At 43.6% G+C, this 27791-nt stretch overlaps 1 long non-coding RNA gene across 1 annotated transcript; it reads right to left on the bottom strand.

Annotated features, from left to right (window-relative positions):
* Positions 1–283: 283 nt before the first annotated feature.
* Positions 284–25110, bottom strand: LOC103349281 (uncharacterized). The gene is made up of 5 exons (XR_007921868.2): positions 24983–25110; positions 11149–11270; positions 9321–9852; positions 2890–3017; positions 284–913 (listed from the first exon to the last, which is right to left on the bottom strand). It is a non-coding gene; the product is annotated as an uncharacterized lncRNA (long non-coding RNA).
* Positions 25111–27791: the final 2681 nt, after the last annotated feature.

Raw genomic sequence — 27791 nt, 5'->3', positions numbered from 1 at the left:
GGAGTATACTTGGGTGCATCTGGAAAAAGTGGGGGTACTAGACTGGCATATAAGATTGTGAAGGACTAGAAGATACTCTAGAATTTTATAACGCATTTATTCACTAAGTCCCTGACTATTCTGGGCTCCCATGTTATTGTGTCCTCAGAGATTTTTGTCCCACAGTCTTTTAGAGATGTGTAGAAAGCCTATCTTCCATATGTGCTTCATACTGAATCAGGATGGTGTCCATGCCAACCTTGAGAATGAAAATCCCTAGATAAGTGATCTGGAGATTTTGCCCCATGAACCAGAGGATTACCACTAGTCATGGCAAGTGGCTGGGATTCTATCAGTTCCCTGAGAAAGGGAGAACTTCGAACATAGCTAAGTTTGCAAATTAAAGAGCATACTTGGAAAAAGTCAAATCAAAGGTGGGGTCCCTGTTATAAAGAGAATTATTTTCTTTTGATTCTCTAATGGTGTGGTGAAAGATAGTAGACTTTCCTTAGCAAAATTGTGGAGCCATTTATCTTTATTATAAATCATTGTTATATTTTCTTTTTAGCAAACTGTTAAAGTAAATGTGACACATGCTGTTAGTTACTGTATATAACCTTGCTCTACCAGTAGATATTCTACTTATTCAAGAGCATTTTAGATAGAGAATTTTCAGGCTTGCATAATTGCTATAGAACCTGGCAACTAGTCTTAGCTAAGTCGCCCAAAACAGTAATAGCGGAGGAAGTCTCAAGGGACTTTGTGTGCCAAAAACAGACTCCTGTTATTGTCAGAAGTGGTAGGAAAATCACATCAGCTAGTAGGTTCAACATCTTTAATGTAACAAAACAGAAACTTTAAATAATTTTTCCAAAAGAAATATGAGATCCTCAGTTGTCTCCCAAGAATAGGCAGGCTTATATCCTGTATGCACCTGTGAAGACCCAAGAGGTAGAATTTTAATACGTGACAGGTGTATCCAGGTAGAAATTACATATAATAGCACGGGAAATGTTAAGTAGCACCAGAATGAAAATAAGATCTCACTGAGAGATCTTAATGATTTTTGGAATCTAGTACTGTGAAAATTTTGTTGCCATATTGTCAGACACTTTTGTACATGACCAATGTTGACAAAATGCTTTGTCAGATCCTGGGTATCTGAATCAGAGGATGTCTAAGATGAGGACAGGTCTCCCATATAACAACTTAGAAAGGTCTGTTTTAAGGTAGTCGGGGCCTGCCTCATCCTAAGGAGGACAATAGGCAATGACGTATGCCATGATTCTGAAGTCTCTTGGCAAAGCTTAGCCAGGAGCATCTTAAGACAGTGATTGGCTTTTTGACCCGACCTGAAGATTGAATTGTTCAAGCTGCATGGAGATGAAGGAGATTCCTAAATCAGAAGCTTAACATTTGACTTAACATTTGAAGCAAAGAGGGCCCATTGTCAGTTTGCAGTAATTTGAGGAACCCAGACACGGAACGATTTCATTTAGCAGGATTTTAACTTCTTGTGCCTTCTCTGTTCAAGTTGGGACACCCTCCATCTATCCAGTTAAAGTATCAATAAAGAATGAAAAGTGTCTGAGACCATTTTCTAGGGGCATGTCAGTAAAGCATAGTTGCCAATGTTCTCCTTGGTAGATTCTTCTCCTTTGTATAGGACTAAGGGATGTGGTCTGGTGTGACCACTAGGGGTATTTTGTAAACAAAGAGGATAGACTAAGGTACTTCCCTTATAATACTAAGAAATGCTTTCCCTTCTAATACCCAGCTGCCTATTTTTATTAGGGTATCTTACCCCAAATGGGTAGAGCCTTGCATTTCCTTAGTAAATTTCCATGGAGAGGTCATTGGTAATATGGCCTTATGATTTAATTCCATCACCCATGAACATTTTTAGTGTATCCTTATTGCTTAAACAATATGTCTCAGACATGGGATAGTAGAGTCTTATGGTTCTCTTTATACACTGAGTATTGGGGCTATTTCTAAAACCTACTGAGCAATAGACTTCTTTGCTGCCTTTTCTGCTAGTGTATTTCCTTTGATGGTGACTGCCAGGAAGAGAGCTCAAATCTTTCTGAAGCTTAATGGGAGATATCTATGCATCCAATGGCCTTTTCTATCCAAATTTCCACAGGTGTCTGTAACACAAGGAGTTTATATTTGTAGTCTTTCTTAGTATTAACCTTAGAGCTTTTTTATAATTATAAGGCTCTGGTCTGTGTTTCACTTTGTAGGGTTGAAGTCAATGCCTTTGCATGTATTACTTGAGTGTGATCAACTATGGAATATCATGCCTTTCTAACTCCTTTCAGGAAGCTACTTCCATCACTGTAAATCATTAAACATTAGGATTTTCCAGAGGTTCACCTTGATATGCCTGTTGCTGTAGATGTGCTGTATGATCTATACACAAGAGTTAGCTAGTGCCTCAAATGGCAGGAGATAGCTAGATTGAGGACTTTCATGCTGAGTGTTACCTAAGATGCCTCTGAAACAGGTACTCAGGTACTTAATAAGGCATCCTCCTGTAGAATTCATTGTACCTGCTGTGGAGTTTGAGCTTTCAAGTTTTGCCCTGAAATCAACTTGATGGTTCCTTCTACCAGATGCAGTGTAACAGCAAAAACACAGAGTGTCCAGTAGCCACTGAATCCAGTTATCTTGAAAAGTAGGCCCTTATCATAAAAGTGAATCCAATTTTGAGTGAGCATATCCAGAACTATGCCCTGTTTCTCTGCTATACAGAGGAATTAGCTTGTCTTCATTAGGCATTCCTAGTGCTAGTGCCTATGGTAGTATGTCATTGATCTTTTTGAAAGCTTCATGTTGTCTTACTATCCAATAACATAGGTCTGTGTCAGACTCTTTAAGGCCTCATATAAGGGTCTCGCTACTTACCCAAATCATGATACCCAAATCCTGCAGAAATTTGGCCTTCTCAGGGATGTCCTTCACTTTCTTCATCTGTGGTAGTGGCCCTGTTTGTAATATCACTTCCTTTGACTTCAATGAAAGAGGGATCCTTCCTGTGGTTAGAATATATCCCAGATATTATACTTCCCATTTAAGAACCTGAGATTCGGTTGAGGAATTTCTATATCCTCTTTACCTAAAAATTTCAAGACCTGGATGATATTTTCATCTGAGTCCTCTTTTTAGGGACTGCAAATAATATCATCTACATATTTTAGAATGGCTGCAGTCTTAATTGAAACTCCCTAATAGCCTTTACAAAAGGAATCCTAAATGGGTGAGGTCTGTCTCCCAGTTTTGAGGAAGGACTCTCCAAGTATACTGCTGAGTGACATTTGAGGCAGAATCACCCCATTGAAAGGCAAACGAATGCTAGGATTCTGGTTTTAATGGCATGCAGAAGTCGTCCCTTATGTCTAGGTCTAGAAACTATGAGGTGCCTCCAGGTATCTGCATTATTATAGTGTAGTGACTTGGCACAATAGCGTGAAGTGGAAGAACTGCTCTGTTAATATCTCTGAGATCCTGACCCATTCTGTATTCTCCATTTGGCTTCTATACAGGAAGAACAGGTGTATTCTAAAGTGACAAGGAACAAGGTCTCCGTGATGGAGAAAAATTTCCATGAATGGCAAGTCTCCTTCTAGCCTCTGACCAATGACAGAATGTTTTTTTAAAAGGACTGCTAAAGGGACAGCGTGTGTGCTGTGAGGCTATGCCCTAATCCCAGAATTGAGGATCTACTTTATCTTTGTTTTCAGGAGGATCATCCAAGCTGATTCTTGTGTTTGCACTCATTAGTCTGTGAGTGATAAGAGCCTGTCACTCCAGGCATCTGTCTCACAGACAACAGTTGATGACTTAGGGAGAGAGAGCTCTGGACAGTGAAAATGACAATGTAGCAAAGAATGTAGTGAACAATGCAGCAAAGAATGTAGCAAACAATGCAGCAAACAATGTAGCAATGCCTAGTCAGCCACCCCCCACATACCCGTGGGATGAACTTAGAGGACCTCGAAGACAATAACTCCTGCGAGGTCATCCCATCCACACCCAGTAAGGATCCCCACATTTGTAGCAGTACTCAGGCACCCCAGGCTCTCAGGGCAGCTGCTAGACCCCATCCCACCCACATGTTTGCTGTAAATGTAGGAATGGATGCAAAATTCAGGCCCTGGATTCCAACGCCTGTAAAAAGGCTTCTGCTAACCAAGGGTTGAGGATATGCTTGTGTCTTTCCAGAGAATGCAGGACAGCCCATTTGGGTACCAGCCTGCAAATGACAGCCAACCAGAACCAGCTGAACAAGACTGAGAATCTGCCTTGTTGGCAGATGCACCTGCCCTATCATCCTACCCTGAGAAACTGCCCATAGCTACATTACTGTTTTGTACCCCACTAGCTCTGGTCAGCCACTCAAATGGCCCACAGCCTGTGTGCGATCATGCCATTCCATTCCTGATAACCATTATTCCTCATTCCTACCCCTATCTGAGCAAGAAATCCTGTGGTCTCTCGATTTGAGCGCTGGTTAGTCAATGACGGGTAAGATCCACTGGGGGACAACCTAAGACAGGCACAGCTGCGTTCAGAGACCACATGGAAATGGGGTCAACAATGGTATGGCCAAGAATCATACCTCCCGTTGCTCAAAAGTAAATGAAAAGGGGGAAATGTGGTGGAATGAGAAGGCCATGCCAAGATGGCCACTGGCAAGCGAGCGTCAGTTACTCAGGAATGGCTTTGAAACCCACCTGGCAACAGAGCCTGCCTGGCAACAGGCTGTGATTGGATGGCTTCAGAGCCTGCCTGGCAACAGGCTGTGATTGGTTAGGGAATAAACCGCCCCTTGACCGGATTGGCTGTCTTGGCTATAAAAACTGTTGTAAGAACTGAAATAAACAAGTCTGTGGGCTGCTCACCTCTGGCCCGCTTTCACCCAACTCCCGGGGACTGTGTGGTGACTCCGTGCCTCTTGCCCCCACCACACTCCTCCTCTCAGAACAAACCCACAGCAACACATTAGCATTAGGACAAAGACACAGAGGAAAGCAACATGGGAGAGGTACCAATTGATCATATTAAATGCCTGCCAATACAGGATGTGAACATTCAGGTACCATTGAAAAATACTGAAAAATAAGAATATTTATCTGGCAAACTAAAGGCAAAGTCATTTTTTGAAAGTTTGGTTTGTTGCCACCTCCCATGGCATAGCTCAGGGAGGATAGGTGCCCCACATGAGAATTCAGTACCGAGTATGTCGATCCCATGTAAATTACAAAATTAATATTCTTACTTGCAATATCAAAATTCCCTTGGACTCTTGGCATGAGCCATTCCTATGGGTTGTGGGAGCTGCCTGAGTTCCTTGGCTGAATCATTCCTCAGACAAGGCCTTGAGGGAATTTGAGTCTTCTACCTTTGGAGGTGAGGACAGTCCCATTTCCAGTCACCTTTTCTTTTACATTGCAGGTGAAGGCTGGGTGGGTTATTCAAGTAGGAAAACTCCTTGCATCAATGTCCTGGCTTCCCATACCTAAACATCCACTTGTGTGCCCTTAAGTCTTAGCAGAATGATACCCCCTGGATTAACTGTGACATCACTAGGCACTAGTTATAGTGAGTGCAATGATTGGAGCCTACTTACTGGGCTGCTGTCCACCCTGGAGTAACACTTCCTCCACAGACTTGTATCTGTTTTTAAGCTCCTCAAATGTTATATCTAACATTTGGTCCATGGGACTCTGGGGTCCCAGGTCCAATTTCTAAATAATGGTAAATCATGGGAATTGATATAGAATTACATATAACTGAAAGTCTTCTCTTAACCTTGGAGGACAAAAGGAGGTTATGGTTCCTCATCAGCCCAGTTAAGACTTTAGGTGAGATCTAGCATCCAAGATTACCTTTTTTTAGAGGAAAATTGTTTGTTGGGTGGGGGAAGCCCACTGGGCTGGGGGAGAGGGCAAGAGGGTAAGAGAGAGGGGAAGAATGTAATATATATTAATATATATTATAATATATAATATTAATATATTTATATATAAATATATGTTTATATATATATAGAGAGAGAGAGAGAGAGAGAAATTTTCAGGAACAGGTCCTATTAAACCTTTGTCTGGGGGGCGGGCAGGAAAGTAGGAGCAGTGAATCCCATGGGGGAGCGGTAGAGCTGACACCTGTGGTTGGGCCATGTGATCACATGGCTTCCCAGCATTGGCAGTGGGGGATAGAGCCTAGGATAGTGTCTGGGGCATAGATTATGCCACAGATGAGACTGTTCCATTTTAATAATATCCCCCTTTTTGTTTTTTATAAAGCAAGAGTTTTCTGGGATTACATTAGCCCCAAAAGTCCAGGAGTGGTACAGGGATGATGATCTGTCTTTAGAGCTACTTCCTGTTAACATGGAGTGACGAGGTGCTCTCTGTTGGCATGGGGTGACTGTCTCCTGGGTGGGGAGCTGAATATATCCCTGTAGCAGCATTTGGTTGACTGCCTGGTTGGTGAAGGCTTTGGTTCATTCCATTATCATTTCCTGTAACACTTCAACAGATATGATAGTATAAAAGACAGGGTGAGAATAACAACCAACAATTCTAAGAGTAGCATTAACAAGTAATAGGATTTCATAGAGGAGAGGAAATGTGGGGAGGTCTCTGGACCCTTGTGAAGACTGTCTGATGGATGTGGTTTGAAGCTTATCCCAACCAAGACTGGGAGAAAGGCCACTCCTCTTTTGTGGGTAGAAGATTCTCTCTGTAGAGAAATTCTGAAGTCATACAACATTAAGTGGGGGAGAGGACCATCAGTGGACACAGTTCAGGGGTAGAGCCATTGATGTTAGAGACTGAGAATTACCAATGAATGTGGTCCCATGTGGGCTAGATAGGGTGTAGAACAAAGGACAGAATCAATATTGGAGGGCACCTAAGTAAGCTGCTGTCTAAACATGAATAAGTTTTCCAATGGAGGCCAAGAGAAGCTGACAGAATGGGCCTGATAATCTGCTGAGCTTTAAGGCCTTGCCATTTAGGAGTCCTAGGTCTATCTTTCTCTCCACATGGGGTATCTCTAAGGGAGGTGTGAGCCTCTGGCCAGGTGAATGCTGGTGGCATCTGTAAGAGGAACTTCACAGTTCTGCCTGCAATGTCACTGACCCTACTTAACCGTCCCCTCAGCAGTGGTGGTTACTTTGGAAGCTGGGCTGAATGAAAGACTTTTCAGTTTAGAGACAACAAGATCTGTGGCTCTGACCTGAAGTCCTTGGAATCTAGGGCAGTTCTGTTTGCAGTGATTCAACTCTTGGTTGGGAGAGCTCTTCATATGCTGACTTCTGCTGAAGCCCTGACTTTCCACATTGAAAGCCCCTGTAGTGGACTGACCTGTTGGGTCTCTTTGATGGCAGATCACTATACAGAGCAGCCTTAATCAGACTGCCACCTATCTTTACATTGCTACTGATGCCTAGCTTTCTTTACTTCCTGGATTCGTTAAAGCAGACCAGAGAAAGCAAGTCAAGGAGGTGCTCAAGTCCCAGTTAAGACTTGAGGTGAGATCTGGCATCCAAGATTGCCTTCTTGTACCCATGTTAGAGTTTCCCTGTATGTAGCTCTGTATCACAGACATTTCCAGGATTCTCTACAGATTGATCCACATATGTCATCTCCTCCCATATCTCCAATGCCCCTGTCCAGTGCTCTGGTTATTTCTGCAGCCTTTTTACCATAAATTCTAGGGCTTCTGGGACTCTAGGGGGCTCATTGCAACACCTACGACTCTTGGGCCTCTAGCAGGTTCTAATCCACATCCAGGTCTCTCTAGTTCCTGGTGCTGTAGCCTGTATCCAACCATCCTCAGACATTGGAGCTGAAACACACTTTCAGGTCTCCCAATACATTGGAGCTGTAACTCACATTGGAGGTTCAAGCTGGTGTGGAAATCTTGGGCATGAGAAACACCAAGCCAACACTGGCTAATAGCTACTGAGCCATGTACCAGGAATGGGTGTTCTTAGATGTATATTTATCTCTAAATATACAAAGTATATTTAGAGCTGCCTCCATGGACCTATAGACTACAGAGTGATTGACCTGCACTGATGGTGGAGCCAACATTCCACAGGAAATCTGTTGTGCCTGCGTTGTGATCTGGGCACTGGCACAATATTCTTAGAAGACAGCACACCATTGAGGCTTGAGCTGCTGGCTGAGAAGGCAAAAGAGGGTGGCAGTGTAATCAGCTCAGACACACCTCCAACTCAGGCACCACACCTGAAACCTGGGTGCTAGGACCTGCCTGTGGAAGACAAATGTTTAAATTCCATCTCAGGACTCTTGGGTGCTTCACCTCATTCTGTCGTCAGCCATTTTATCTCTTTCCATCCCAGGGGGAAATGCAAAGGAACAGTTACAGAAGCAGACTGAGGGCAGGAATAAAGGATTCAGGTCAGACAAATGAAGGTCAGCATATCTCTGCCTGGTCATTTTGCACAGGAAGGCCAGAAAGGACCGTGTTGTCTGAAGGAGAGTATCTGGGAACCTATCAGACCCATTCAAGCAGAAGTGAGGCTCGATTCAGAAGCCAATTTAGGTAGCATTGATGGGGCAGAATTAAGTCCTCATTTGAGATGCTGTCTTTCAAAGCAAGGCAATTGGAAAAAGATACTCCTGAGAGTGTAGAATGAGGGAGCAAAGACTTTGGGACAACATGAATGCTTCTGACTTGGGAAACTGAATGACTGCCCTGTTACTAAGTGGGGATGTTTGGAGCAACAGTGGGTATGGAAGAAGTTGCAGAATGAGCCTGAAATAAGCTGATAGGTGACACTTCAACAGGTCATCTCAGGTGGTTTGACGTGGGTCTGCAGTTCCACATAGGGACCACAGGTATTTAGTGGTTGTTGAAGTTCCAGGACTCTGGGAGTGCACAGTGACAGTGGAGAGTCCAGTGGGCTTCCAACCTACTAATGAAACTCCTCAGGGCTCAGAAAAAGGAAAAGGGTGAGGAAAATATTAGTTTATTAAAAAGAAACAAGAAGCAATTAAACACAACTTCACAAAATATGAAACTTTGAAAAACAGAATTATAAAATCTTCAGCTTTAACAATGCCCATTTTAGGCAACATGACTACATCTAACACGTTGCATTTCCATATGTCTAATATGTGTACTATGATGTGGCCTCAGGGGTTTCTGAAATATCCAGTGGCTGTGGTCAGAAGAGACATTTTGTCTTAATGAAATTGTAGTTCCAAGCATTCCTACTGCTCTGATTCCTTGCACAACACCTCATATGTTTGTGGAGAAAGTCCACTTGAGCCAACTGGGTCCCAGGCATTCTACTGTACCTTGGCACTGGCATCTCTCTGCCATGTCCGAGTAGTGGCCTCTCTGGGTAGCAGCATCCCATACTGTATCCAGGCAGTGTTATCCACATGGCACAACACTGCCCTTCTGGGTTCTGTGTTCCATTTCAAATGTTGACTCATGTGCACAGGCCCACAGGTTTTACCCTGCTACTGAAGCTGTTGGAGATACCATAAGAAAATGGTTTGCCATCATACTGCAGACTTAGCATGCAGAGGACTAATAATTTGCCCTCTGCTTGCCTTATACCCCTTGTGGCTGTACTTAAGGCCTTCTGCCATCTCTCAGCAGTGGCTTCACTTTGCTGTCTCTGGCCAGTGGCTTGTCAGTGCCATCTCTGGGTAACAGCATTACAAGCTATCCAGCCAATTGGCATCCCCATAGCACCACTGCCGTCTTGGCTCTCTCTCTGTCTTCAGACATTCAGCCATGTGTTCAGATTCTCAGCATTGATGCTGGCACTGAAGCTGCTTGAGCCATTGCCAGTAATGAGTTCACCATCCTGTGGCCAACCTAGGAAATAAATGGCTGATGAGTGTACTTCATATTGACCAATCATCTGAAAAGATTGTGGAGTGAGTCAGATACCTCTCCAACTTAAATGCCACAGACAAAACCTTCATGTTTCTGTCTCATGAACACAAAAATGCATTAATTTCCATTTAAATATTTAAGAGCAAGAAGTATATCTGAGCATCTCTGCATTATCTGGGAGAGTAGAGACAGGTTCATGATTGGTCAGCATGTAACTGGCTGAGCAAATATCTGACTGTTAACACCGTGTTCCCCTACTTACACCATTACACAAGCAATTACCATCCAGGAACATGAACAGAGGCCGACCCATATTGGCTGAATTACTGGCATCGTGGTCCTTTCCTGGGCGCCTTTTGTCCTAGCAAGGACAAAACTACCTCCTGCAGTCTTCACTATTTTGTAAGGCTAAGAGGGAAATACACTCTCATCCTACTGGGAAGCTGTATTAGCTGGAGAAAAACTGTCAAGACTGTGTTCCCTGCCAGTTGAGCTCTCCCTATCTCCAGGGACAGTGATAGAGCAGCCTTCATTATACATGGGCAGAGGGCTAGGGTGAGATTGAGGCTTACACATAATGAGGGGCTGGAATCTCCTAGACTCATTAGCTCTGGCTCCAGATCCATATTGTCATGATCCCCAGGGTACTGATAGGGACATTTGACCCAGGAGGTGATCTCAAAAAGTTTATGGAAAGAGGAATTAAAATATTAGTTTTGTTTGCACAAAATCATTCTGAAAACTCTGTTGTTTTTTCATGATACCTGCATTTTTCATAAAGTTTTGGAAAACTCATGGGCATGAATTCAATCATTTCTTTCCAGGGATATTTGAAATATGCTCATTTATGACCCCACAACTCATCTGTCCTACCATGCCTCTACTTTAGAAAGGCAGTTTGAAACTGGAATGAACCAAGACTTAGTAGTCAGATATTCCTTGTCCTTCTGCTACTAGCCACTCAGCTGCATTAACTCCTTTGGGCCTTACTTACCTTAAGATTTTAGGAGAATAGCCATCTTAATAGCATGACTGAGAAAGTAATAAAGGAATGTGGGTCAAGGGCTTGGCATCCAGCTCAGCATGTCTTTAATACAAGGTAGATGGCACTAGGGCGTGGCTCTGAAAATCCTCATCACTTGTGGCATCTCATTGCCCTAGCTAGGTGAATCTCCTCAAAATAACCACTTACTTTCTGTGTTTATGTTCTATTATCTGCCCTCTGCTCTTTCTCCTCCAAAGCACATTAGAGGTATCCTGCTCCGTGTTCTTTACCTTCTCTGTGACTTGTCCTCTTGTCAGCTCTGTGCTTACAGACCACATTCCATTGAGAAGTTACTTGTACATCTGGAGGCTCCTACAGTCTGGTCCATCTGGCAGGACTGAAAGTAAAGAACCTGTTCAGAGAAAGGACATCATTACTGATATCTATGGTTCTAAAAAGAACTAACAGATGGAGATGAAGATATACAGATATTAATAATATATCTAGGATCATGTCATTGTAGAAAGGGTCCTATAACTATCAGAGGTGACAGTACAGACTGTATGTCAGTCTTTATGTCAGTCTGCCATCATTTTGTATTCCCCTTACTCACCAGGCAAGGTTGCTGGGAATCCACTCCTGTCTGAATTGTGTCTGTACTGTGTTGGCCAGTAGAAAAGGTACAATCTCCAAGATAATATCTGAGAATATGCAGGTCTGGGCCAGGGTATGCACAATGAAGAAGAGAGTCCAGAGAACTAGAAAGAGGGTCTGAGAGGAGGAGTCCGTGCGCAGGCAGAGGAGAAGCAGGAACGGGCAGCAAGATGAACAGGGTGGGGAGTGGGTGACTTGGAGTCAACAGAGGCCAGGGTGCATTTGGAAGTCTTGGAGGTCTTGGGAATAGGAATGCAATTGTGGAAAGAGCATTTGGTCAGAGCAAGGAGACAGGCAGGGCAGACAGCTGGAGATTTCTTGTGCTGGAGGACAGGCTTAGGTTTGCCAGCATGAGGAGTGAGGTAAGGCAGGCAGGTTGGAAAATAAGAATCTGAAGAAGAAAGAGGGTGAGGCTTGGATTGACATGGGAAAATTGGAGGTAGCTTTTTCATCGTTTTGTGTGAAAATTCTGCTTGATACTCAGCTAGCTAAAGTGAGTCACAATGAGTAACTGGACACATTCCTAGGACTATGGCTACTTTTATCGCATACACTATCCCCCAGGTTATTGCATCACAGAATGACCATTATAACATGCTGCAAAAAGTGTCCCTACATGGACACTGGTGAGACTCCAATGTAAAGAAGTGATCATCAATGAAAGATTTACTCTTCTCTGAAGGGAGGAGAGAACTTCCACTTTGCTCATAGCTTTGTCTGAAAACTGATGTGTATTTGTGGGTTCAAGAGACTTCCACAGCCTAGACATCTCATGTCAAGAGCCTTGGTTGGGCCAGCGCTGTGGCTCACTCGGCTAATCCTCCACCTGCGGTGCTGGCACCCCGGGTTCTAGTCCCATATGGGGTGCCAGATTCTGTCCCGGTTGCTCCTCTTCCAGTCCAGCTCTCTGCTGTGGCCTGGGAGGGCAGTGGAGGATTGCCCAGGTGCCTGGGCCCTGCACTCACATGGGAGACCGGGGAGGGGGCACCTGGCTCCTGGCTTTGGATCAGCACAGCATGCCGGCCATGGTGGCCATTTGAGGGGTGAGCTAATGGAGAAAGGAAGGCCTTTCTCTCTGTCTCTCTCTCTCTCTCACTGTCTAACTCTGCCTGTTAAAAAAAAAAGTGCCTTGGGTGATCCCTGGTATCATACGTAAGAGTGTTACTTGTTAAATTAACAACAGGAGTCACTGTGTACTACCAACTCATGCAGAATCTATATCTCCAAAGAGTTGTATTATTAAGATTTACTTTTAGTGTATTGAATAGAGGATATTCTTATGTCTCTTAAGTTTTACTTACGTCTAAGTGTCCAACTCCATTTCTTGTAAGAGTTATTATCTTTAGGTGCTTCTTTAAAGTTAAGTTTCTTAAACATGGACTCTTGGATCCATATCTCCTGGTAATATTCCTGTCTTATATGCTTTAAGGTCAAATAAAATAAAATGGCAAAAGGTCTCCGAGCTATTAAAGAGAATCCAGATGCAGAGTGGTTTATTGATGGAAGTAGCTATATGAAGAAAGAATTAGAAAGGCAGGTTATGCTGTAATAGATCTTACCTAGGTAATAGAAGCTGAAACATTGCCAAGCAATAATTCAACTCAAAAGTCTTAACTTATTGCATTAACTAGAGGCTTGCAATTAGGAAAAGAAGTTAACATATACACAGATTCCAAATATGCTTTCCTTGTGTTATGTGCACATGCAGCTTGGACAGATACAGGCTTACTGACTGCAAAGAATTCCCCTGTTGAAAATGGAAAGAAGATATTAGCTCTACTTCAGGCAGTACTGGTGCCTTTGGAAGTAGCTGTCATTCACTCTAAGGGACATCAGAAGGAAGTCAACCATGTCAAGGGAAATGCACTAGCAGATGAGACAGCAAAAAAGGTGCTGCACAGGAATTCCTAGGAATGGCCCTCAGCCTGTAGCAATGACAAAGAACCTCACGATACCGGGTCTGAGATTGAATGGGCCCAACAACAGGATTATACTAAAGATGATAATTGATGGTGGACTTTGGATTGTAAGGTTATGCACCCAATGGCCTCTCAATGGAAAATTATTAAGGACATGCATGCATGACTCTACCCAATGGGAAGAGAAGCTTTAATGCAAATACTCTCTGAAGTGTTCAGAGGTAAGGGGATAAACGCTGACATAAGAGTAGTAGCTCATTTTTGCCCTATGTGTTTACAAAATAACTCTGGTGGTCATGTAAAGTCACCTCCTTTGCTGACTCCTGTGCAAATAAGAGAAACATATCCAGGTAAAGATTGGCAGATTGACTTCATTAATATATCTCCAGCAAATTATAAGTATCTTCTAGCTTTAATGATACTTTCAAAGGATAGGTAAAAGCCTTCCCAATTCGAAAAGAAAAGGCAAGGGAGATATCCAAAGCCTTGCTGAAGGATGCTGTGCCATGATTTGGACTCCTGCAGTCACTCCAGAGTGACAGTGAACCTTAATTTGTATTGAAAATAACTCAATAGGTAGTTGCTCCTCTAGCAATTTCTTAGCATCTTCATGCCTCTTGGAGACATGTAATTGGGTAAAGTTGAAAAGGCTAGTTTTAGTCTTAAGAAAATTCTAGCTAAGCTTTGCCAAGAGACTTCAGAATCAGGGCTTAAACTATTGCTTATTGCCCTTCTCAGGATGAGAATAACACCCAAGTCTGCCTTAAAGCTTAGTCCAGATCAGATGCTATATGGAAGGCTCTTCCTCACTTCTGCCATCCTCTTTGATTCAGAGGTTCAAGATCAGAAGGTTCAGTTCTCCCAGGGCCAGATCCTAAGACTCATGAGCAGCCTACTTCCCCAGAAGATTTAGTTTTATTAAAAACTTCGAGCCGGCGCCGTGGCTCAATAGGCTAATCCTCCACCTTGCGGCGCCGGCACACCGGGTTCTAGTCCCGGTTGGGGCGCCGGATTCTGTCCCGGTTGCCCCTCTTCCAGGCCAGCTCTCTGCTATGGCCAGGGAGTGCAGTGGAGGATGGCCCAGGTGCTTGGGCCCTGCACCCCATGGGAGACCAGGAAAAGCACCTGGCTCCTGGCTCCTGCCATCGGATCAGCGCGGTGCGCCAGCTGCAGCGGCGGCCATTGGAGGGTGAACCAACGGCAAAGGAAGACCTTTCTCTCTCTGTCTCTCTCTCTCACTGTCCACTCTGCCTGTCAAAAATAAAAAAAAATAAATAAAATAAATAAATAAATAAATAAATAAATAAAAACTTCGAAGGAAGGATCCTCTTCAGACCAGTTGCAACCTGAATGGAAGGGATATACCAGGTGCTACTGAGCAGGCCTACCTCAGTGAAATCACAGGGCATCCCAGCTTGTGTGCATTTGTCAGGGATTAAGCTTCACCTCTTGAGTCTTTGCAGGTGAACTCAAAAGACATGTCTGCTATTCCTGTGAGCCAAAGATCTGAAAGAGCTCTTCAAAAAGCAAAAAGATAAGTAAAGATTTTGCTTTCATCACATCAAGATTGCTTGCACTTTTAGTCAGATATGTTGTAGCTACATCTTCTTTTGATTCTTTCTAGAAGATGTTATTAGAAGAAAAACTCTGTAGTGGGTTTCTTCTATTATAATAAAAGATCCTGGTGAGCCACATGAAGATAATGTTAAAAACCTTACCATTGTATTAGGCAGTCTGGCTTACACTGCAGGCCAGCTTTTACAGCGAGTAGTTATGTCTGTGGATGGTCTGTCCATGGTAGTTATGGATGGTACACAGACCTTGGAATATATATTAATAGAATAAGGAGGAACATGTGCAGTGATTGATAGAATCTGCCACCTTTACTCAAACAGCTGTATGTTCACTGAGAGAGAGATTAAAAATAAATCTCTATGCTCAGGCTAAGTGGTTTTATAATCTGCGTAGGATAGCCTATCACTACCCACTACCTAGGAGTCTATAAAATATTTTCTTTCCATCTTAAAGAGTACTTCACTTGCAATTTGTTTTGTTTCAGTTTTGTTTATGCTCACTGATAAACTTGTATGTTTCAGAACTCAAAGACTTCTGAGAGTAATGATGACCGTGCAGGCGATGCAGCCATTGGCAGTGCCTGAAAATTCTCCAGCTCATGAAATGAATTCATTAGATGAGCTAGAAAGAGATTTCTGGACCCAGGACAGACAGGGCCTGCATCCCTGATCAGCAGGAAGTAGATATAGAAGATATGATAAGTCTACGTCCTTCAGCATCCCCTTAAGATTAAGGGTCTGGAATCTCTGAAGGGGGGAAAGATATGGGAATAATCAGGGAGACAGAATTAGGCTCATGAGCTGGCGGCCACACCCTCCTACCCCTATGGGATCTCACCTGTATTCACCCACCTGTCAGACTATGTAACCACTCCCCTTTTGGAAGTGGATAAAAGGCTGGAGCATGCTGAGCCAGCCCCACCGTTTTGCCAGTTCTCGTGCCTGCTCACTCACGCTACATGCCACTTTCCTACCCACGTGCCCTCCCTCATATCCAATGCTGCTTGAAAGAGAGCTAATATCTCTTTCCCATGTTAATTTTTTTTGTAGTCCATTGGCTTCCTTGCCTCCCAATTGCTGCATATGCATTTTGCACAAGGAAAACATTTGGAGTCCGTGGAAATATTGACTCTGGCATTTTTCCAGTTTAGGGCTCTAATTCACAATAAGCTCAGGCTTTTGAGCTGAATGCATTAGATGGTAATATCTGAGCTTTTGTCACCTGAGTGTTCTACTATGGGAGACACTGTGTTTTTAAGATTGTTTAAAAAGTGAAATCTCTTCCATCAAAGTATCACTCAACATTCCAATTTTTCCAGAGTTTCCTCTCATAGATCAGGCCTACTAGAATAGACCTGATCAGAGACAGACCTTCCTTGTGTCAATGATCCAGTTTCTCACACCTAATATGTGTTCCTTCAATAGCAGAATGGCCTCTGTGTTGATTCTGAGGTTGCTGGGTACGAATTACAGTGATTATCATCCTATGATTTGAGTGGACTATTTTCCATGTTGGAAAATACTTCTACTTTAGCCTCTATACTAGAACACTAAAAATGTTATCCCTGGCATCTGGCCTGTAGGCGTCTGGGGTCCCATGGCCAGCTTTTGAGGCTCCCTTTTAATTTTTTATGACTGACTAACAGAATGGGTACCAAGTAGGACCTGTCATACAGGACTACCAGGGACTAGATTAGTATATCTCTTTAATTCTTTCACCAGCCATCAAACAAAGCTGAATTTACTTCCTTTTCTTGTGTTGCCTTTGATTTTATCATAATCTACAGCTTTGATAATGTACTTCCTCATCCCAGCCAGTAGACTTGAAACCAGGTGATCTTGGTGTTATAAATTCCCATGTTTCTTTTGACAGTTTAATTGTTTGGACCACTGAATACCTCACAGCATAGAACTCTGGCTGCTGAAGCACCAGAAAACGAGCAGAGGCTTGAGCTTCAGCCTAGATATACTGTTCCTCTTCTGTGGTGAAACAGGTAGACAAAATTACATTAAATCACCCATATGGGATGCTAGAGCTAGACTGTGGCTTAACCTGGTGCATCACAGCACTGGCCCCTGGCCTGATTCTAATACAGCTTCCTGCTAATGCAAAGGGAAAGCAACTGAAGCTGGCTCAAGTACTTGGGTCCTTGCTACCAACATGGGAGACCCAGATAGAGCTCCATACCCCTGGCCCATCCAATAGCCACTGTGGCTATTTGGGGAATGAACGAGTGGATGGAAGAACTGTGTGTGTGTGTGTGTGTGTGTGTATGTCTTTCAATTAAATAAATCTTTTTTGTAAAAAGAAAAAAAAATAGGAAGGAATGGAGGGAGAGAAGAAAAAAGAGAAATGAGAAACACTAGAAACTGAGTGTTCTTGGCTAGTGCTGTACAACAGTTTGTTTCTTGAAGCATCTGGAAACTCTTTGAAGAAGTGCTTTAGCTACTGTTGCAAAAGACTCTTTATTTAGTGAATAAGGGCCCTTCCCAGGTCATATATTGAGGGGGGAAAAGATTTCTGGCAAGATGAGTGGTGACCTGAGCTTTCTAACTCAATAAAACATAGCAATGAATTCCAATCTCTCACTAATGTTGTTGCTGGTGTAAAACCATTATTTGTGCTTCTCATGGGCCCTTCATGAACTTTATTCAAAGAAAAGAAAATCATTATCCCTACATAAAAAGAAGGGAAACAATGGGAGAGTCTTTCTTGCAAGATGCATAGTGCCCCAAATTTGTTCACTGAATAGAACGTGGTTCCAAACTTGGACCACTGCCAAGCAGTTCTCGTAGGGGAGAACTGCCGTCTTCAGTGCCAGCATCCCATATGGGTGCCAGTTCATGTCCCGGCTTTCATCTTTGGATCAAACCCCCTGCTAATGTGCCTGGGAAAGCAGCAGAGTATGGCCCAAGTCTTTGGGCCCCTGAACTCATGAGGGAGATCTGGAAGAATTCCCTGGCTCCTGGCTGTGGCCTGGCCCAGCCCTGGCTGTTGCAGCAAACAAATGATAAAAGAGTAAGTCAAATTATCCCTGTTTGCAGATGACTTGATGCCATATATGGGGGAACCCAAAGACTCCACTAAAAGACTGCTGGCACTCAAACTTTCATAAAGTTAAATATATAAAGTTAATACACAGAAATCCATAGCCTTTGTATGCACAGACAATGCCATGGCTGAGAACCAACTTGTAAGGTAAGTCCCATTCACAATAGTTAAAAAAAATTTAAGTACCTTGGAATAAATTTAACCAGCAACCAAGGAAGTGAAATATCTCCACTATGAAAATTATAAAACATTAAAGAAGGAAGTAGAAAAAGACACAAAATATGGAGAAGTCTTCTATGTTCATGGTCTAGAAAAATTAATCTCATTAAAATTTCTATACCACCAAAAGCTATTTACAGATTCAATGCAATCCTAAAGTACTATCACCATTCTTCTCAGATTCTTTACAGTCTTAAAAGGCTGCAGCTGCTCACCATGCTAAAGGTTCTGTTCTACAGGCATGCAAAGCTTCATAGGACTTAGCAATCAAAGAATAGGCACCAAATGTGATGGTATCCAATCAGTCTCAACTATCCTCTTATAATTGTGCTTTAGTAGTTAGTATATGATCATTACCTCCCTTACCTGTGTCCTTCAGAGTCCTATTAATACTAAATATTTAAGACTTATTAACATACTGAAAATTTCTTTAGATACCTTTTGTTTTTTGTAGTCAGAGCTCAGAGCAGTGTGTAACTGACTTTCTTGTAGGACTCAAAGTAACCAGCACCAAATAGTAAATTATTGACTTGCTAAAGTAAAAGTTTCCTTAAAAAATGTTAAATCACTCAACTCTTATTTTAGAGACTTTGAGAAACAGCCTGTATTTCAGTGAATCCCTGCAGAATTTAGTGTTCAGAAGAATTACTATGTCATACAAAATAGAATTAAAAATGAGAGAACAATTCAACATGAGAAGCAGGATACACAGCAGACTCATAGAATGGCAGATGTCCTACACAGCATTCTTGCCTCAGAATCAGCCCTTAAGGCATTCGGATTTGGCTAAAAAGACCATGAGAGTTTCTCAGGCATGGAAAGCTAAGGCACTGTGGCAAAAAAATGACCTAAATGAATGATGGGGTGGGCATGTAGAAATGTATATATTCCTCATCCCTGTGCTAACAGTTTCCAAATGAAAATTCCAGTGAAAGGAGTAATATCCACATAAACCTTATTAGACTTCTTACTAGGTGTTTTTCATGGAGCTTTCATCTCTCTTTTCATCATCTCTTTTCATACAAGGAAGGGATGGTATTACCTGTTCCAATTCAGAGCTGAGTAAAACTGAGAACAGAGCCATCTTCAAACAGAAGGAAATGATGTAGTGCTTAAACTTTCAGGGTAGCAGTGGCAGCAGCACCAACATTTGCCATTTCAGTGCCTGATGTGTTCAAAACTCAACATACTCTCAGCAAAGTTGCAGGATACAAGATCAACATAAAAACAAACAAACAAACATGGAGTCATGTTGTGATACGGTGGTTTAAGCTGCCACCTGTAACACTGGCATCCAACACATAAGTGCCAGTTCAAAACCTCGGCTATTCCACTTCAGATCCACCTCCCTGTAATGCACCTGGGAAGGCAGCAGAAGATGGCCAAAGGACCAGGGCCTCTACCACCCACACTGGAGAGCAGGACAGTTACTGGCTCCTAACTTTGGCCAGACCCAAACTTGGCTGTCATGAGTACTGGGGGAGTGGCCCAAAAAGATGGAAAAATCTCCATCTTTCCCTCTCTCCCTTGAACTGTGTTTAAATAAAAAAGTAAATAAATAAATATGAAATCATTTAAAAAAATGAAGTGAAAAAATCAGAAAAGAAAATTGAGAAAACAATCCCATTCAAAATAGCATAAATTATTTAATAGATGTAAACAAATGTGAAATTTGAACTCTGCAAACTATTAAACACTGCTGAAATAAGTAAAAACATAAAAGAAACGGATGCCAATCTATATTTATCTTAAGATAACTAAAATGGCAATACTCTTCCAAGTTAACCTACAACAGCATAATCCTGTCAGAATCTAAGCTGGTTTCTTTGCAGAAATCAACAAGTTGATCCTGATTCATATGAAAATTCAAGAGTCTAGAACAGTTATAACTATCTTGAGAAAAAATGAAGCTGGGGACTTGCTCTTCCTCATTTGAAACTTAACAAAAATCTGCAGTAATCAAGACAGCATGGTGCTGGAACAGACATACAGATCCATGGGGTAAGTTTAAAGCCACAAATAAACCTTTAAATTTATAGACAGCTGACTTTATACAATGTATGCTGAGGCAGTTAAATGGAGAAGATTCATCAGATGATGCAAGGATGATGAATAACTATATACAGAAGAATGTATGCATGATCACATAAAACACTAAATTAAAGTTGATCAGAATCTGGTAAACTGCTAACATTGTAAAATTCTTAGAAAGAAATAATAAACTGGACTTCATAAAACTTTTTTAAAGATTTATTTATTTGAAAGTTAGAGTTACACAGAGAGAGGAGGAGATATAAAAGTTAAAAAAAATGTTGTTCACTGGATACCATCAAAGAAAGTGAAAAAAAAAAAACAACCAACAGAATATGAGGAATATTTACATGTCATACACTGTTACAAGGACTTGTAACCAGAATGTATACATATAAATAAACTCCTATAACTCAATACAAAAAAACAAAATTACCAAATAAAAGTTGAACAAAATGTATGAATGAACATTTCCTCAAAAAAGATATGCAAATAAAAAGATGCTGACCCTTATTCTTCATTAGGGAAATACAGATCAAAACCACTGGGAGATACAAATTTCACGAGGAGAGTGACAACAGGAATGGCAGAGAATTGGCACAGATGTGGAGAGAACGGAAGCCTCATACATTGCTTGTGGGATTGTAACATCATGCAGACACTTTGATAAGTAGTCCAGCAGCTCCCCAAAAGCTTAACACAGAAGTATTGTATGACCACATGTTATACCTCTATGTGTACTTCAAAAAACTGAAAACCTATGTGAACACACACATACACACAAACACATCAATGAATGCTCACAGCAGTGTTGGTTTTACTAGTTCAATGATGGAAACACCTCTGATGTCCTGATGATGAATGGACAGAAAAAGCATGGCAAAATCATACAATGGAAAGTTATTCAGCTATGAAAAAGGGAATAAAGAATCAATATGGCCGGCACCGCAGCTCACTAGGCTAATCCTCTGCCTTGCGGCGCCAGCACACTGGGTTCTAGTCCTGGTCAGGGCGCGGGATTCTGTCCCGGTTGCCCCTCTTCCAGGCCAGCTCTCTGCTGTGGCTAGGGAGTGCAGTAGAGGATGGCCCAAGTACTTGGGCCCCTGCACCCCATGTGAGACCAGGATAAGTACCTGGCTCCTGCCATCGGATCATTGCGGTGCGCAGGCCACAGTGCGCTGGCCGCGGCAGCCATTGGAGGGTGAACCAACGGCAAAGGAAGACCTTTCTCACTGTCTCTCTCTCTCACTGTCCACTCTACCTGTCAAAAAAAAAAAGAATCAATATGTATTTTACCATAAACGAACATTGGAAGTTATTTTATACAAAAGAAGCCAGTCACATAAGACCTCACATTGCATGTTTCCATTTACAGGAAATAAGCAAAATCATAGAGACAGGGAAGATTAATAGTTATCCAATGTTGAGGAAGGGTGGGGGTAGGGAGATGCTAAGGGGCACAATTCCCTATAGGGGTAATGAAAATGTTCTAGAATGCACTGTTATAATGGTTGTAAGATACCAATTGTGATAAATGTGTACACTAATACACTTTAAATGATGTGGATTTTATAGATTACAAATTATATCTCAATAAAACATTTACTAAATTCCTAGAAATCTCAAGGGACCATCATGTTAATGCTGGGGATGAGCCGCTCCTCACCCTGGGATGGCCTGTATGTTGGCAGGTGGAATGGGTGTGAGAGAGAAGTAGCATTATGTGTCAACATACATGAATGCAGACCAGATTACTGACTCTCTGGAGTAGCCACAGGGGTAGCTCTCAGCAAGCCACAGTAAAAATACTCAAGCTTCAAGATTAAAGAAAGGAATTGCTGCTCTAGACAGGTGTCCTAGAAACAAATGTCCTAGAAAATGAATTATTTATAATCCCTCAACTAGCATGCAGGGCTTAGATTGCACCTCCTAGTTTTTCAAACTTTGTATGGCAGATTAAAAGGAGCTGCATCTCTGAGCGGGGAGCCTGTTTTTACCTGCTGGACACAGCTCTCAAGAGCAGGTAACAACAAACACCTCATGTTATGCATGCCTTCATGTTTCTGAGTCAATCCTTTGGTGGACATATGGCCACCAGTGGGCTAATTTCCCACACCCATAGGGGCAGAGGTGGGCTGGGAAGCCATTCATTCAATCAGCAACACACACATGAGTTGACAAGGCCACATAATGGGTTTGTGGTGCAGGTACACAAGGTGATGCCTTTAGAACACTCGGCTGGTCTCCATCCAGCTGCACATAGCCCTCGTCAGTTCATGCACTCAACAACAAATTCAACTTCTTTGGTAATGACAGGAACCAAGCACACTCCTTCAGCTAGGCCTACAGCCTGCACAACCATCCCAGGATGCAGTTAAGCATTGTGAACCCCATCTCTTCCAAATTTAGCCAAGTGATTCCAAACAAGAAGCCATTTGGAAAGAAGTCAGAAAGGCAGATTTGAACAAGGATGTATTCTCTCTCACAAGGACAGTTGGTAAGACACTAACTGCTCAGCAACAGGACATGCACTTTGACACAGCTGAGGATGGGGTGGATTTGAAGGTGAGCTAGTGGGGACAGTGTTGTGTGTAGTTGGTAAAGCTGCTACCTGTAACATCAGCATTCTAACTGGGCACTGGTTTATGTGCCAGATACTCCACTTCTGACCTAGCTCTCTGCCATTGGCCAGTGAATGGAAGAGCACCCTCTTGCTGGCTTTCTCACAACCCTTTTATACCCCCAACTCCTTCAAAATAAAGAAATCTAAAAAAAAAAAATACACTGAGCTTATAGCATACAAAACCCCCAAATAAACAAACATACCTGAATGAATGTGAGTGAAATTGAGAGTAGAGCTCTCTAGGATTCCCTTAGCTTTAGGGTATGTTATCGGGTACAAGGTCTAAAGTGTCAGGGCCTGCACTGTGGCACAGTAGGTTCATTCTCTGCCTTCAGTGTTGGCATCCCATATGGGCACCAGGTCAAGTCCTGACTGCTCAACTTCTGATCCAGCTCTCTGCTGGCCTTGCAAAGCAGGAGAAGATGGCCCAATCAGGCGGGCCCCTGCAAAATGCATGGGAGACCAAGAGCTGCTCCTGGCTCTGGGCTTCGGATGGGCCCACCTCCATCCGTAGTGGCCATTTGGGGAGTGAAACAACGATGGAAAACCTCTCTCTCTCACTGTAACTTTACCTCTTGAATAAATAAAATATTTAACAAAAGAGAAAAAAAGGTCTGAAGTACAAAAAAGGCCTAGGCATAGGACTAGGTGTAGGCCATCTTGATTCCCCTCCAGCCTCCTAACCAGAAGACATTCTGCAGTTTCATAATTGTGGGGAGCAACTCGGACTAGACTAAGTTACTGGAATTAAGACTTATTCTATGCATCTGCTTTCCCACAATATGGCGCTGAGAAGGGAAACAGCTTCTACACAGCTGCCTCCAGTTCAACCAAGAAACTGTAGGACCTGCTCCTGATTGGAGGAGAGCAGCGTACTCGGTGTATGGGCAGCCGAGTTGGGATTGGTGGAAGAGGACTATAAAGGAGGAGAGAGACAACATGCACCAGGAACATCTAAGGGGAACATCTATCTGAAGGAACACCTGTGCAGCCCCCGAGAGAGCCGGCCGGCGGTGTGCCACTCCCCCGCGGAAGTGGGGAATGTGGCAGGGGGAACCGCCCTTCCACGGAGGTGGAAGGGTCGGTAGCCAACCCGGGAAGAACCAGCAGCAAACCCGGGGAGGGCCGAGCAGACAAAAGAACAGCGCAGGGTCCTGTGTCGTTCCTCCATGAAGAGGGGGAGCGACAATAATAAAGTCACAAAGGGGAGACTGATCCAGATGCCCAGATGAGGAAATTGAGGGGCAAGGAGGCACCAGGAGCCTGTGTGGGCAGCTAATAGCCTGGAGCTCAGGGGGTCCTGGCAGATGCCCTCCACAGACAGAAGAGGCTCATCCATTTGTCAGTCACATCAGCTGGGTCACCCAGCCTCCCCAAACACCCTCGCACCCCAGGCCAAGGCATTCTCTTGGAGGCTGCAGGCCTAAACACAGGATGTCAGGGTGCACAGGAGCTAACTGGCTGTCCCGGAGGTCAAGTTTTCCATTACCGCCTGCCACGCCAGGTCACGTCCAACACCCGGAGCCTGGCAGCCACACTGCAGGATGAGGCCTATTGCACTCTCCCCCTTGCATAATCCTAACGATCCACTCAGTACCTTGGCTACCGGCCAGTCTGCTTCCCCAGTATGCTTGGACTCTACACCACCTCCCTCTCTCTTCGGGGCCCTGCCTGCAAGTTCGGTGTGCCCCATGAGCTGACCCTTTAGCCCAGCGGCCATGAAAGGCAGGCCAGGGAGAGTGGTGCCACTGGCGTTCTGCAGCTCCTCATGAAGACAAAGCAGCAAGGCCTGGGCTTCAGGTGAAGCCTACACACCCGCCCAAAGTCCAGAGCAGGGGCACCAACACCAGGAACTTTGCATCTCTGCAGACCCCACCTGTTGCCTAACTCCCGGAAGGGGCCTCGGACCTCCAGGCTCCAATTCCACCGCGATCTTGCAGGAGGGAACAGAAAATTCCAGGCACTGGCCTCTAGGTTCATCCCCTCCCAACCTGCAATGCCTGTGCCCGCTGGAGCTCTGCCCCGTTCCCTTGCCCCTCAGGTCCTACTTACCTGCTGCTCCGGACACGCACTGTTGCAAGGGACTGAGGCGGCGCGATCACCTCTACCGCCACCAGGGGGAGCGCGGACACTCGGCGAGCTCAGCGAGCGCGCGCGCACAAGCGCGCGGTAACGGACACGGACCTCCTCAGGCGCCGGCGTGACCAGGGCTCCGCTCTAGTCTGTAGGAGGAAGCCGGAGCTCAGTCCTGGCAGCCAGAGGCGCAGGTGCACTTGGCTTCCTTCAGTGCCCACCGCCGCCGTGTGCAGTCCAACGACGTAGTCGGGACCCGGCAGAACCAAAGTCATGGCTCTCACATGGCGCGACACGCGCGCCGCAACACGCCACGCCGCGCCAGGTCACGTTACACGCGACACGACACGACACGCCGCGTCACGTCACACGCGCCACAACACGCCGCGCCACGCCGCGCCGCGCCACGCCACGTCACGTAGTATTCCGGAGAGCGTGTTTGCGGCAAAACTCTCAGCGGAACGGGCTGGAGGCTGAGAGGCTCTGGTCAGCGGGCCCACTGCGGTCTGGGGCGCCGGAGCCCTGAGCAGTGGGCACAGGGACGGACGCCAGGTGCTGGTGAGTTTTGTGCTTCTGCCCTTGTAAAATAGGAAACTAGCAAAATCTATTACCTCTAGCGGAAAGTTACAGCGTGCGTGGTAAACGTAATAATTGTAAAATCCGAGAACGGGTGTGTAGGGTGAGTGAGGAATGCAACAGTGGTTTGGGAAATGTCCTGTCTCCTCCCCTGGGTTGTTGGGTGCATGCGTCTTCATCATATTGTAATGGTGGATGTTTAAGTTGATGGTGTTTTGTATGTGTATGTCACCATGTGAAGTGCTGAATGCAGCACGCAGTGAGGGAAAGCGGGTAAGTTGTTGAGGTCATGGTATCATGGAAAGGCTAATGCCAATGAGAACAAATGTGATCACGTTACACAAGTAGTTACTTGTCAGGCGGGGTAATATTGCTGGTGCCTTTATATGTGATTGCAAAAAGCTCTGTAATGGCCCAGGTCCTTGGGCCCTGCACCTGCATGGGAGACCAGGAGGAAGCACCTGGCTCCTGGCTTCCGCTTGGCACAGCCCGCCAGCCGTGGCAGCCATTTGGGGGGGGGGGGGTGAACCAACAGAAAAAGGAAGACCTTTCTCTCTCTCTCACTAAATCTATCTGTTTAAAAAAAAAGGAAAAATAATAGTAGTTATTTTTAAATAAATTGACACTGAAAAAAGTGATTTTTAATTTTTTAGAAAGTTTATGTTTAATGAATATAAAATCATAGGTACAGATTTAGGAATATAGCAGTTCTTCCCCTCCATACTTGCCCTCCCATCCCCTCTCTCTTCCCACTTCCTGCTCCCTTCCCCATAATATTCTTCATTAAGATACATTTTTAATTAACTTTATATACAGAAGACCAACCCTATACTAAGATTTCTATAACTGGCACTTCTTTGGGCACACAAAATATAAATTACTGTTTGAAAATAAGTTTTACAGTTAATTCTCACAGTACAACTCATTAAGAACAGAGGTCCTACATGGGGAATAAATGCACAGTGACTCCTGTTGTTGATTTAACAATTGACACTCTTATTTATGACATCAGTGATCACCCAAGGCCCTTGTCATGAGCTACCAATGCTTTGGAAGACTTTTGAGTCCACAAACTCCATCGGTATTTAGGCAGGGTCATAAGCAAAGTGGAAGTTCTCTCCTCCCTTCAGAGAAAGGTACCTCCTTTGATGGCCTCTTCTTTCCACTGGGATCTCACTCACAGAGGTCCTTCATGTAGATCATTTTTGGCACAGTGTCTTGGCTTTCCATGCCTGGAAAGGCTCTTATGGGCTTTTCAGCCAGATCCGAATGCCTTAAGGGCTGATTCTGAGGTCAGAGTTTAGGGCACATTTGTCATTAGTCTCCTGTGTGGGCTGCTTCCTATGTGGCAACATTCTCTTCTATTTAATTCTATCTATTGTTATTAACAGACATTTGGTCTTATTTATGTGATCCCTTTGGCACTTAATCATAACTATATGATCAATTACACACTTAATGTGATCACTGTAACATGTAGGATGCCATTAGTACCACCCATCTTAATGAGATTTCGAGTCCTATGGCAATTTTTTAGCTTTACCCTTGGGGTAAGTCTGTGGTCATGTGTCCTGAAACTTACATCTCCTATTCCCTCTCTTATTTTTTACTGGGGTCTATTTTCAATTGGATTTAAACACCAATGGATAATTCTGTTAAGTAAAGGGTTCAAACAATGGTATTAACTAGAAAAAGAAAATAGTAAAAAAGAAATAAGTTAATGAACTGCTCCTTGAGAGTCAAAACAAGGGCTATTCAAGTCACTGATTCTCAGAGTGTCAACTTCACTTCTACTGGTTTCTTTTCAGGTGCTCTGTTAGTTGTCACAGATCAGGGAGAACATATGATGTTTGTCCCTTTTGGACTGGCTTATTTCACTAAGTATGATATTTTCCAGATTCATCCATGTTGTTGCAAATGACCAGATTTCATTTTTTTTACTGCAGTGTAGTATTCCATAGAGTATATATTCCATAATTTCTTTATCCAGTCTTCTGTTGATGGGCATTTAGGTTGATTCCATGTCTTAGCTATTGTGAATTGAACTGCAAAAAACATGGAGGTGCAGATAACTATTTTATTTGCTCATTTCATTTCCCTTGGTTAAATTCTGAGGAATGGGATGACTGCGTCCTATGGTAGGTCTATATTCATGTTTCTGAGGTATCTCCTTAGTGGTTTTACCAATTTGCATTCCCACCAACCAGTGGAT

This window comes from Oryctolagus cuniculus, chromosome 10 (assembly GCF_964237555.1).
Source record: "Oryctolagus cuniculus chromosome 10, mOryCun1.1, whole genome shotgun sequence".
In the NCBI taxonomy this organism is placed as follows: domain Eukaryota; kingdom Metazoa; phylum Chordata; class Mammalia; order Lagomorpha; family Leporidae; genus Oryctolagus; species Oryctolagus cuniculus.
This window is presented reverse-complemented; position numbering and strand designations above follow the sequence as displayed.